Source organism: Suncus etruscus, chromosome 8 (assembly GCF_024139225.1).
Source record: "Suncus etruscus isolate mSunEtr1 chromosome 8, mSunEtr1.pri.cur, whole genome shotgun sequence".
NCBI lineage: Eukaryota > Metazoa > Chordata > Mammalia > Eulipotyphla > Soricidae > Suncus > Suncus etruscus.
In genome coordinates, this window is record NC_064855.1 from 92,523,513 (window position 1) to 92,537,680 (window position 14,168).

Here is a 14,168-nt window from a genome sequence, read left to right on the forward strand (position 1 = left end):
AAGTCTACAATGATAATTGTATGTATGTTCAAAGAACAGAATTACACCATTTGTGCTGATGAAGGCTTGGCTAAAATCATATGGGATAGACAAGGAGCACCACAAATTTATTTATTTATGTTAATCCTTTTTTTTTTTTTTTTTTTGGTTTTTGGGCCACACCCAGCGGTGCTCAGGGGTTACTCCTGGCTGTCTGCTCAGAAATAGCTCCTGGCAGGCATGGGGGACCATATGGGACACCGGGATTCGAACCAACCACCTTTGGTCCTGGATCGGCTGCTTGCAAGGCAAACGCCGCTGTGCTATCTCTCCGGGCCTATGTTAATCCTTAATACAATTCATGGACAGATATCTGAGTGGTTAAAGAAGGAGCTGCAGAAAATATGCAGTAGATTTTATTACCATTGCTGGGGACATATACTCTTTTGATGTTTTGGTTAAAAATAGAAACAATTTAAAGACTGAGGTTATGAATAAAACATCTATTAATGCTTTTTTGGTGAAAGCAAATGCCCAATAATAAAAATTGTATAATGTCTATCAGTGCATGGAGAAAGCCCCCAAAACCATTGGAATACAGTTTTTTTGTTTTGTTTTTGTTTTTGTTTTTGGGTCACACCTAGCAGCGCCCAGGGGCCACTCTTGGCTCTACATTCAGAAATCGCCCTGGCCGGCTCAGGGGACCATATGGGATGCTGGGATTAGAACCATCGTCCTTCTGCATGCAAGGCAAATGCCTTGCCTTCATGCTATCTCTCTGGCCCCTGGAATACTGTTTTAAGAAAGATGAGATTCAGGCAGAAGAGAGTATGGCAGGTAGGGTGCTTGCCTTGCAAATAGCCAACCTAGGTTCAGTCCCCAGCACCCTATATAGTCCTGAACCCTACCAGGAGTGATCCTTGAGCACTGCCAGGTTTGGCCTAAAAGCAACAACTACCCTCCCAAAAAAGAACAAAGAATGAAAGAAGGAAAAATGAAAGAAAGGAAAGAATGAGGGGTCGGAGTGATAGCACAGGGGTAGGGCATTTATTTGCTTTGCACATGGCCAATTCTGGATGAACTTCTATTTGATTCCTGCATTTCATATGGTTCCCTGAACCTACCAGGAGCGATTTCTGAGCACAGAGCCAGGAGTAACCCCTGAGCATAATTCAAAAACAAAAACAAAAAACAAAACAAAACAAAAAAAAGAAAGGTAAGAATGAAAGGAAAGAAGAAGAAAGGGTAGAAGGAAGAAAAATAAAGGGATGGACAGAAGGAAGGAAGAGGGTAAAAAGGAAAAAGGAAGGAACAAAGGAAGGAAGAAAAGAGGGAACAAAGTAAGAAAGAAAGGAAGGATGAGTGGAAGAAAGGAAAGAAGCAGAAGGTTGAAAAAAATAGAAAGGAGGGGCCGAAGAGTTAGCATGGAGGTAGGGCATTTGCCTTGCATGCAGAAGGATGGTGGTTTGAATCTTGGCCTCCCATTATGGTCCCCCGAGCCTGCCAAGAGCTATTTCTGAGCGCAGAGCCAGGAGTAATCCTGAGCGCTGCTGGGTGTGACTCAAACCTCCCCACCAAAAAAAGGAAGAAAATTTAATTTATCCAGGCGGGAGACAGCTCAGAGGTCTTCTGAACATAGTTTTTGTTTGTTTTTTTGTATCTGTTTTGGGCCACACTGAAGTGTGATACTTCTGGCTCTGCACTAGGAGTTATTCCTGGCTAGCTCAGGGGACCTTATAGGATGCCAGGGATTAAACGTGATTTGGCTACATGCAAGGTAAACATTCTACCTGTACATCATTCCTGACCCTTAGGATACATATGTTTATATGAGTCCGTGGATTTGATCTCTGGCACTCTTTGGTTCCGTTTAGCACTAACAAGAGCAACCCTCCAGCACTAAAAAAAAGCAGGAGTAAATCTGGAATATGCGGATTGGCCCAGAACGTGCAGAAAATACAGACTCTCTGGTGATTCTGGTTAGAACTTATTCAAAATGCACCGTTTTAAAAAGACATTTTAGGAATATGTTAAATAATTCATCATAGTTCGATTTGGGCTGCTGCAGATCAATCAGACACAACACACATTATTTCAGCAAATCGAGAGCAGTATTCTTTTGGGAGTGAGCCACCACTGCTCCTATTGTGCCCTGGAGAAGGGACTGCATGAAGGGCCAGAGAAACAGCAAAATGAAAAATGATTCCTAAGCTTAATGTGTAAACCAATAGTAGAGTTAATTTTCAAAGAAGACCCAGGGAGTAGGTGGCTGTGGGTAAGATTGCAAGACCCTCAGGATATTGAGACCCATGCTTATGCAAAGTCTCAGTTCCTTGGAAACACCACACCATGTCCCCAACATTAAGCCAAAGAGATAGCCTAGTGGTTTAGGCTTGCTTTGCATATGACTGACTTGGGTTTGATTTCCCAACACTCTTTGTCTCCAGAAACCCGCTAGAAATGATCCCTGAGTGTAGAGCCAAGATTAAGCCACTGCTAAATGGTGCCCAAACATTCCCTCCAAATTATACTTATATTTACATATAATAAAATTATTTATCTAAGTAATTTTAATTCTCACTGAACAGTTAGAAATTTTTGCTAATGTTGATCTGGACAGACTCAGTGGCAGTCATGCTCCCTGGCTGAGGTCTTGGGTGAGGCCGTTGGGTGGGTCCCTGGCATTGTAAAAGAAAATATATGATTTTGAAAATGTGTCCTATTTTATTTGTATTTATATTCATTATCTTCTGCCAGTTTAGAAGATTCTATTTAAGAAAAAGAAAGGGAAAGTAAAGAGGGAAACTCCCTTGGGGTCGGAGAGATAGCACAGCGGAGTTTGCCTTGCAAGCAGCCTACTCAGGACCTAAGGTGGTTGGTTTGAGTCCCTGCGTCCCATATGGTCCCCCGTGCCTGCCAGGAGCTATTTCTGAGCAGTTAGCCAGGAGTAACCCCTGAGCATCGCCCGGTGTGGCCCAAAAACCGAAAAAAAAAAGGGGGGGGGAGAAACTCCCAGATTATTGGCAGGTCTCTTTAAGCAATCAGGATTCCCAAATGTCTCCTATTTTCATTGGAAGTTCATTGACTTTTGTTTAACAACCTCCCCTTGCTCCTTCTCTTCATTGGCGATGTTGTTGCAATGACCTGGTGTGACATCTGCCCATGATACTAGGACATTTTCACCTGTGGGACTCACTACAGGTTGCCCATGGTGGTGCTTGCACATGTGGCCACGTTGCTCCTTATGGTTTGAACTCCTTTTGTTGCAGCATGTTCATGCATGTTCACCAGGGACTCCCCCTCAGTTGAAGCACAACAGTTACAGTGATGGTGCTCATTGGGGATCACCAAAGTGCTTATACACACATTTTTTAGGGGCTATATTTCCTGACCATATACTTGCACACATTTTTAGCACCACATGTTGTGTTGCTTACAAACACTTGCTGTGGTGTGATGGAACTTGCCTGTAGTGCTGGGATCAATCACAGACAGCAGAGTTGTCAGGCACAGAGGTACCAGTATTGCACATGGTGGACGTGCTAACACTGTGGGTTTGAACTTGTGCCTATATGCCTGCAAGGAGGACACTCAGGACCACTATACCATTCTGTGACCTGTCTTAATTTACTCCTTTCTTTTTTTTGGTTGAAGTGACTGCAGATTGAACCCAGGGCTTCACATATGTAAATCAAGTCCTCTATTGTTGAGATATATCCCTAGCTCTCTATTTTACCTTTTCTTGGAGGGAAAGATTGGAGAAAGGGACACTCTAGGTGGTGGTTGGGGTATAGTATGTGCTACTGGGGATTGAACTAGGGCTGTTGCATGTAGGCAAAGTTCTTTAACCCTTGTACTATCTCTTTTGCCTCTATTTTACTTGTTTGTTTTGGGGCCACACCCAGTGATGCTCAGAGATTACTTTTGGCTTTGCACTCAGGAATTACTCTTGGCAGTGCTTGGGACTATATGCAATGCTCGGGGTCAAACCAGAGTTGGTTGAATACAAGGCAATTGTTCTACCCACTATACTGTACTATTGCTCCGATCCTCTATTTTACATTTTTAAGGGTAATTAAAATTACTCCTGGATTTGCATTCAGGAAATACTCTTGGTGAGTTCATGGTGTTATGTGGGATGTCAGAGATTGAAGCCACATGCAAAGAAAATGCTTTTATATATTGTACTATTATATCAGTCCCCATGGGTACATTAATTTTAAAGTCATTGTCTAGATATAAGAAATGTTTCAACTGCTTACTTTGAATAGAAACCTGTTTCCAAAGCAATTTAAGCTTACTTACTTCTCTTTATCCTTCTCTAATTCCAGTTTATTTTCTGAGTTCCAGTCTTTACCTTGTCAGCATCAGGCAGCTCTTGCCACCTTTCTTCTTTGAAAGGAACTAGATAGGTTGGACAGGAGCTGGGAAAATGGCTCAAAGGACTGAAACACATGCTTTATTTTACATGCAAAAATTCTTTATTTTACCTGCAGGTACCCCTAGAGTATTCCTGGGAGTATCACCCCAATTCCTACAGATCCTCCTGGGAGTATTCCTGGGAGTATCATTCGCAATTCCTGGGAGTCTCACCCAAAACTTCATAGGACAAATACCTTTCTTTGCCTTCCTTTGATGTGCTAATTATTATCATTATTATCGGAGCTAATAACTATTGGTTAGGACATTTTACAAGTCTCTAAGTGTAGCTGAAAACCTGGAATCAATGTTGTAATCCAAATGGTTCTAGATAAAAGGAAAAGATTTGAGCTCGAGAATGGGCTCTAGAAAATATGTTAATGTCCTATTCTGCAGAAAATGTAAGCTAATGTTCCATTATTATTCAAAGGCAACTTTGAGTAACAATTTGAATGTTTCTGGCCAGAGTTAGATGTACGGTGTGTTAGTGCTATAGATATAAATGTGTATTGTGTGAGTACGTATATGTATAAATGTGTATGTGTGCATGAATGTGTGATTGTGTGTATGAATGTATGTATGTGTGTTTGCATTTGTGACTCTGTGTTGAATGCTGGTGATTGAATCCAGACCTTCGAAAATGCCAGGCAAGTTCTTACCACTGAGTCATATCTTTGGTTCTACCTTTGTCTTTCATGTAGTGACAATTTTGTCACCTCCCTGCTTTAGGAATGGTAGTGAAGATCAAACAAGTACATGAGAAATGTTAATGTTCCAAGTGTAAAGCCTGAATCAAATGAGAATATAGGCAATTATTTTATTTTATTGCACAGTTCAGTTAACCTAGTGAAACACATTAAAGTTGTATTAACTTATACACCTGGAAAACAGGAAGGTAAAATCACATATTTTTATTTGGTTTTTGACTTTTAGGCAGACATATCAATTAGCCAGTCATTATCTTCAGGTTGATTATTCATAAGTAGCAATGCTATTGCTGCTTACACTCCCTCAGTTGCCTCAATTCCCAGTGTCACACTACAAACAAGTATTCATTTGACTTACCTGTTGGGGCAGGTAGAGGGTGAGCATGAGTTGGCCAGCCTCAGTAGGGTTCAGCTGACGTGGTTCCACTGTGCTCCACATCTTATTACTCTTCTCTTGGGACCAGAAAACTAGTCCAAGCACATTCTTCTCAAAGTTACTATAGATGTGCAAGATAACAAGCAGAAAGATTGTCATTATTTCAACCCTCTTTGCTTGGGGGCAGAAAAATAAGTCACATGGCAGAACTCAGTGTGAAGGATGTGAGAAATAAACAACAGTTGATCTCATGCTGTCTGCTCATATGTCTCAGCAAAGTCAATGATGGGAGAGGATTTTATGGTAGACAAGGATGTTGTTTGGAGTCTGAGGGCAAGTTCTCACAGGAAAGCTGGAATACAGAACCCGAGACCAGACCAAGCTCTACAGTGTCTGGGGGTAGAGCAGCTTCAGGTATGTGTTAGAGAACAGGGACATGCTGCCTGAGTTGTTTTTTGCAGCTGCAAGGACCCACCACCAGCTGCACATTTCAGATACAACAAGTTACAATTGTATTTTACCAGATAAAGGAGAAATGGAAGGAGAAGGAGATGGAAAATCCTATGAAGATGAATAATAGGGACCAGAAGATTGTGAGGGAATATACTGGAAATTTCCCAAAGACACTCAATGTGACAAAATGATCTTTCCCCATTTCCAAATTCTCGAATCCCTCCTTTGAGTGCACAGTAGCAATGGTACTTCTCCAGGTCCAATGTTTTGCATTGTCCTTGACAATTCTTGCTCACCAAAGTAATATCTTCTGGAAATGAATGGACACTTTTTGGAGCAAGACAGATAGACAGTCAATGGGCATATGGATTTGGTGTGTAAGTCTGATCATTTTTTATTTCTACTCAATGTTCATGCACCTGTTTGGTCTTGGTACTCTCCATTATATCCCCCTCAATTTGCATCCTCACTTATTTTTAAGGAAATCTAGGATAATATGATACATTATTATCTCAGATAATAAGATATTATTATATTACAGACTCTCCTGTGAATAGTTGCCCTAAGATATAAGATAATATTATCTTAGAAATATAAGATAATAATTAGATATCACTTCACACCAGTTAGAATGCTTAACATTAAAAAGTCTAGAGGGGGCCAAAGCGATAGCACAGTGGGTAGGGTGATAGCCTTGCATGTGGGCTGACCCTGAATTGATTACCAGCAATCCATATGATCCCCTAAGCACCATCAAGAATAATTACTGAGGGCAGAACCAGGAGTAAGCCCCGTGCACTTTTGGATGTTACTGCACCCTAAAAAATATCTAGAAACAGGGGCTGAAGAGATAGGATAGTGGGTAGGACACTTACTCTGCATGTGGCTAACCCAGGCTTGATCCCTCTTACCTCACGAGGTTGTCTGATCATTGCCAGGAATATCCTTAAGTACAGAGCCAAGAATAAATCCTGAACATAGCGAGGTAAGACTCAAGCTGCCTCTACCGCTGTCCCTCTTGCCCCCAAAAGACTAGAAGTTTGTCTTTTTGAAGGAGAGTGAAGGAAAAGGAACTTGCTTTGTGTGTCAGAGAACACGGTAGAGGGGCCCGGAGAGATAGCACAGTGGTGTTTGCCTTGCAAGCAGCCAATCCAGGACCAAAGGTGGTTGGTTCGAATCCCAGTGTCCCATATGGTCCCCTGTGCCTGCCAGAAGCTATTTCTGAGCAGACAGCCAGGAGCCACCAGGTGTGGCCCAAAAACCAAAAATAAATAAATAAATAAATAAATAAATAAATAAATAAATAAATAAAGAGAACACAGTAGAAATCCTGTCTGGGTCTGACCCTATGAAAAACAATATGGGGATTTCTCTAAAACCTAAGACTAGAACTCCCATATGAACCAGAAATCCTTCTGCTTGGTATCTACCACAAGACACAAAAACTTGCATTAGAAAACATATATGTACATCTGTGTTCATTGCATTTATTAAAAGTTAATACAGAGTATAGAAACAATGCAGGTGTCCAATGACAGATGAGTAGATGATGAAATATACATGTGTGTATGTATATATATATATATATATATATATATATATATAAAATAAAGAATAATAAGGAACCACAAGTAACAATGAAATCATACAATTCACTAGAACTTTGATTGACTTGGAAGATCTCATGTTAAATGAAGTAAGTTAGAAGGATATTCTCACTAATCTGTGATATACAGATTAACATGTCTATGTAACAGAAGGTATCAAAGATGAGTAAAGCAATGGCTCTAGCTGACAGAAACAAATAATGCCTAGGAAGGAAAATAAAGGAGGAGGAATCAAGAAAAGGAGGGCTGGAGGTACATAGGGCCAAAAGTCAGGGGCCTTGGGCTTTTCTCTGTTGTAGAAGTAAGGAATCAGTACATATGGAAACCAAGGCCTAATACTACTGAAAGAATGGGACTCAAACTGCAATAATTAAACTAAAACTATATATTTTAAGGAGTTAGGTTGAGGACAGGGGGATAATTCTGAGGTTATTGGTGGAGAAATGGAGTCTCCCAGGTGGGACTGCAGTTAAGAACATTGTATGCCTGAAACACTATTGTAAATAACTTTGTAAATCATAATGCTTAAATTAAAAGCAATTTTTTGGTTTGGTTTATGGGATACCCCAGAAGCACTCAGGGGTTACTTCTGGCTCTGCACTCAGAAACCACCCTTCGCAGGCTCTGGGGACCATACGAGATGCTAGGGAGCAAACTGAGTCGACTGCAGGCAAGGCAAACAACATCCCCACTGTGCTATCACTCTTGCCCTAAAAGCAAATTTTTTTTTTTTTTTTTGGTTCTTGGGCCACACCCAGTGGCGCTCAGTGGTTACTTCTGGCTATGTACTCAAAAATCACTCCTGGTTTAGGGACCATATGGGACACTGGGGATTGAACCGAGGTGTAAGACAAATGTCCTATCACTGCACTATCGCTCAGGCCCCCGAAAAGCAATTTTAAGTGATAGCTTTATTATTATTGGAAGGTAATAATTATTAAAAATTGAATTAATAATGTTACATGTCGGGTCCGGAGAGATAGCACAGCGGTAAGGCATTTGCCTTAGACGCAAAAGGACGGTGGTTCGAATCCTGGCATCCCATATGGTCCCCTGAGCCTGCCAGGAGTGATTTCTGAGCATGGAGCCAGGAATAACCCTTGAGCGCTGCCGGGTGTGACCTAAAAAACCAAAAATAAATAAATAATAATAATGTTACATGTCAGCATCCTTGGGCATATGCATGGGAAATATTATGATTTCCACAAGTAATGTAGTTTTCATCCACCCCAAGACCACTGACCTCCTTTCTACAATTTTCCCCATCTCCATCTCCCACCAGGGAAACCACCCTTTAACTGTCTCTTTTTTAAAAAAAAATTTATTGAATCACTGTAAACTACAGTTATTCATGATTGAGTTTCAGGCATATAAAGTTCTAACACTAGTTTCTTCACCACTGTCCCCTTCTCTCCACAGATATCTCTTGTTTTCCTCCTGACTCCTAGCTTAATCTATGGCAGGCACTTTTTACCTTTTCTAGTTTCTTATCTTTTTTTTCCTATTAGGCACTGTGATTTACAATTAGACAGTGTCTTTATTCTTTTCTTCCTTCTCTATCTCCATGGCTAACACCTTCATTAGATCTTATCATTTGGGCTGCAGAGATAGCTCAAAATGTTTGAATACATACATGCCTGGCATGCTTAAGACCCTGAGTCCAATTCTTTGTACTACAAGTGCCACAGAACTACTGGTATGGTCTCTCTGCTCCTTAGTTCTTCTGGGTCCTAGCAGCACACTAGGTACTAGATCATCAGGTCCTTTTTGCTGGGTTGAGCATCAATTCGAGAGATTGGAGTCTTATGCTCTGTTTTGGGAAGGGACTCCCCAACAAAAATAGTTATTATTAATGCTTGTAAATTTTCCATATGATTTACTACTGAGGTTTCCTTACATTTGATAGTTCCATTCATTCTCAATACATTTAGGAAGGCTCTACTCTGTTACAGTCATTGGATTAAACCTTGGGGAAATTCTGGAAAAAAATTATAAAGACACTTCTGCAGGCTTTGTTGAATTTGTAGTCTGATGGAAGACATATTTGAAAATCTTGATTAAAAATCTTGCAATGGTTGTCTCCCGTTTTCAGAATAAAAGCCCAACTTTTGGTAGCGAGAAGTAAGATTTGGGCCACATCTGGCTGAGCTCAAGGATTTACTCCTGACTCTATACTCCTGGATCAATTCTCACGGTGCTTGGAAGACTACCTAAAATCAAACTGAAGTTGACCTACATGTAAGACAAACACCTCAACCCTTGTATTAGCAATCTGGCCTGCTCATTTTTTTATTCAATAATTTCAATTTATTTATATTGAAGTGAATTATGTTTTGTGATGTTTGAGAAATGCATTTTACCCATATTGTTTGTTGATGACATAACTGTTTTCTTCCAATTCACTAAGAAAAGGAAGATAATTTTCATAAAGTCCAGCAGAGTGCTGAGGGAGAGGATATCCTACATGTCAATTAGATCAACTTGTCCAATGGATTTCATTTTTTAAATGTATGTGTTTGTGTCTGGGGATCGAGCGAAGAAAATTGTACAAGAAGACAGATACTTTGTCATAGAACATTTTTTGAATCCTATTTCAGTGATTTGGTGATTTATAAAAATTGCTTAACCTCTCTACATTTATCATCTCAGTGGCTCCAATGACAATACCAATATCAACCATTAATAATTAATATTAAACTATTAATAATTGATATTAAGTAAATATTAATAATAAATAAATTAATAATTATTAATATTAACAATACTGATACTGGTATTAATATTTGTTGGAAGAATTAAGCAAGCCTTAATTGTGCCCAAACACTGTAAGTAGAATTATGAGCATTGAAACCAGATGTGTGATCTAACCAACTGCCTGTGTGACTTCTGGTCATTGCAATAATCACAACAACAAAGGAGAAGGAAAGAGAGAAAAAGAATTAAGATCTTGGAGCAATAGTATAGCCAGTAAGGTGCCTGCCTTGGGTTTGATCATTAGTACAGAGCCTGAGATAGAGCCAGGAGTAAACACTCAGCATTGCTGGATGTGGCTAAAAGAAAGATTTTGAATCAAGTGCCTGGCATGTGTGAGACCCTGAAAGTCACATGATACTTTGAGCATCAGTAGGTGTGACCCCTATAAAAGAAACAAAATGAAAATCCCTAATCTATGTCCAGGCCTATACTAACTACCGTTAAGAGAATGAAAATGGTGTTGATAAAAATGATGACAGGCCCACCCAATGGAATATTACATTTTGTTTGATATATATTTCATAGGTGGATGCCAAAGTATTGATTTTACTATGTGACAATAATGAAAATATCCTATCATCTATACATTGTAATTCCATTTAATATAAAGGAAAACATATACAAAACTATAAAAAGCTACAATGCCCAGTTTATGAGTTGTTCTTAAACAGAATAGACTTTCCCTTTCAACGTTTTTATTTTTTTGGTTTTTGGGTCACACACGGCAGTGCTCAGGGGTTACTCCTGGCTCTATGCTCAGAAATTGCTCCTGGCAGACTCAGGGGACCATCTGGAATGCCTGGATTTGAACCACTGTCCTTCTCCATGCAAGGCAAATGCCTTGTCTCCATGCTATCTCTCTGGCCCCCTTTTTCATCTTTTAATTGACTTATTTAAAGAGTTTCTTCTCATACCCACCCTCTAAATTGTCTGGAATCACTATTTTTTTTTACTGACTAATCATTGATCAATACTATAAAATTTCAAGAGGGTATCACTTAACATCTTTAATGTGTAGGAACCCCAACACCCAACACCAAAGTATCAACGTAACCTACCTCCAAGACCCTCTGACCCATTCCTCCAATCACCATCTCTCTTCCTGGCTGCTAGGCGCCATAGGGTTTACTGAATCAAGCAGTGATTTTTTTGTTGATTTTTTGCCAATTGGCTGCGGTGAGAGTTATATCCTATATGGGTGTAATCTTAACCAATTGCCATTTGCTTTCTGATTTTATTTAGCATAATCATCTCAACTTCCAACCACTTTGTTCCAGAAGGCATATTTCATCTTTTACTTACTTTTCATTATGGTAGAGTAGCATTCCATTGAGTCTACACACTAGTTGTTTTTAACCAGGCATTGGTTGCTGGTCCAGATTTCTTGATTTCACTTGTTCCTGTTTATCTCTACAGCATCATCACTAACCACTGTCATTTTTTTTTTTTGGGCCACACCCGGTGACGCTCAGGGGTTACTCCTGGCTATGCGCTCAGAAGTCGCTCCTGGCTTGGGGGACCATATGGGACACCGGGGATCGAACCATGGTCCGTCCTAGGCTAGCGCAGGCAAGGCAGGCACCTTACCTCTAGCGCCACCGCCCGGCCTCTACCACTGTCATTTTTTAATGGGGGGGTGGTGGTCACACCATGTGGTGCTCAGGGATCATTCTTGGCGGTGCTCATCCATGTGGGATGCCGAGGTAAACTGGGTCAACCACATGCAAAGCAAATTCCCTACCTGCTGTACTATTGCTCTGGTTCATCACCACTGCCATTTTATTCTTGCAGGCTCTGTAACAATGATGCACTTCTATGTTTGTTTACTTTGTGGGCTACACGTAGTGATGCTCTGGGGTTGCACCTGCCTCTATATTCAGGAATCATTCCTGGTTTTGCTTGGGGGACAATATGGGATGCCAGAGATGGAACTCGGATAGGCTGAATGCAAGGTAAGTGCCCTACCCACTGTGCTCCAAGATGCACTTTCTCTTCTCAAGAACATTGTGGACCACTCAGCCTGGCTAACCTCTACTATTGTTGAAGCTTCTGTCCAGCTGATCCCCTTCTCCAGGAATCCTTCAGGCTGCTCCCCCTTTTCCCTTTGAACTGCACTTTCATTAGCTACCATCACATTTCACTGTGAATCTTTGTTCTTTGGCCCAATTCCAACTTATACTAGTGAGCTTAGCCAACACTTTTCTGCCATGTCAGATCAATGATAGGTAACCCCACAACTTTTGTCAAAGAAAACTGAGTAGCTATATCAAAATGCACCCCATTCTGACACAGCAGAGGGCTACATCCCCCTTTTTCCTGAATGCCTCATTCAATGCAACCAAAGTGAAAAGCGTGCTAACAGATCCTGAAACCTGGGAAGGTACTATGTTGGAAAAGGCCTAACTTTTGGGGAAGGCTTTTTCAAAAACTGTTTATTATTGCACGAACATTTTATTTTATTGCTTATTTTTTAATATCTTGATTTAAGCACCATGATTACAAATGTTTGCAATTGGGTTTCAGTAAAAAAAAAGGACATTTTCTTTTCTTTTTTTTTTTTTTTTTTTTTTGGTTTTTGGGCCACACCCGGTGGCTCTCAGGGGTTACTCCTGGCTGTCTGCTCAGAAATAGCTCCTGGCAGGCACGGGGGACCATATGGGACACCGGGATTCGAACCAACCACCTTAGGTCCTGGATTGGCTGCTTGCAAGGCAAACGCCACTGTGCTATCTCTCCAGGTCCCCAAAATGAACATTTTCAAAGCAGCTTGTACTCTGCAGAGAGGGCAGCATGAAAAATAACACCTGTCAGGGGCGACACCATGATCACGAAGGTGGTTTCCCCAGGGTGAGGATCACCCATTGCACTCCGGGTGTGCTGACCTCTGCGATTTCCCCAAATGTGGGAAACTCGACTGCGTAATTTATGGTAGAGGGGGACTGCGTTTGCGCTCTCCCCTGGTAAAAAAAAACAAAACACAACAAAACAACAAAACAACAAAAACAAACAAACAAAAAAACACCTGTAAGAAAAGATGCTTGAAAAGAAAAATAACCTGTACTCATAGGCCTTAGGGCCCTGAAAAACTTTGGCTGCCTGTCCATGAGGCATTCAGGAAAAAAAGGGGGGATGTAGCAGCAGACCAGTCCAACACATTCCTTCTGAATCCCAATACCGCAGGACCTAGATCACGACTTCCAAACAACCTTTGGCCAGGGCACCACCCCAAATATAGATGGATGGATGGATGGATGGATGGATGGATGGATGGATGGATGGATGGATGGCCTGGGCACCACCCCAAATATGGATGGATGGATGGGTGGATGGATGAATGGATGGACGGACCACCCCAAATATAGATGGATGGATGGATGGATGGATGGATGGATGGATGGATGGATGGATGGATGGATTGGATGGATGGATGGATGGATTGGATGGATGGATGGATGGATGCTACCCAGCTTTCTAGTCTCGCTGGACTTGGCCTCGGCGGCGCGCCCCCTAGCGTCTTCAAGCTGCCCTTGCAGCCCAGGGCGGGCGCCGACGAGCACGCGGTCCAGGAGCAGCGAGTGGCGCATGCGCAACTCGGGAGCGCTCGGTGGGGGTGGGGCTAGAAGAGTCCAAATGTGCAGGGGTAGAAGTTCGGGGGGATGTTTCTCTCCGGCAGCGGTCTGGACCCCGTTTCCCCTAGACCGGATCCTCAGTGGAATGTCCTGTTCGGTGCAGCTCCCTGTGAGGCAGGCGGGGTGGGACGCGCCAGAAACACCCTACCCTTTGCATTCCGTGGCTCTGTCCCCCCCCCGGGAACGACACAATGGACCCGTCCGGGTCAGGGCGCGCGGGGGCGGAAGCGGCGGCTGTCAGAGC

General features: G+C 41.7%; 1 non-coding gene across 1 annotated transcript; it reads left to right on the forward strand.

Annotated features, from left to right (window-relative positions):
- Window positions 1-13,092: 13,092 nt before the first annotated feature.
- LOC126016544 (U1 spliceosomal RNA) lies at window positions 13,093-13,255 on the forward strand. The gene has a single exon (XR_007498338.1). It is a non-coding gene; the product is annotated as a U1 spliceosomal RNA (small nuclear RNA).
- Window positions 13,256-14,168: the final 913 nt, after the last annotated feature.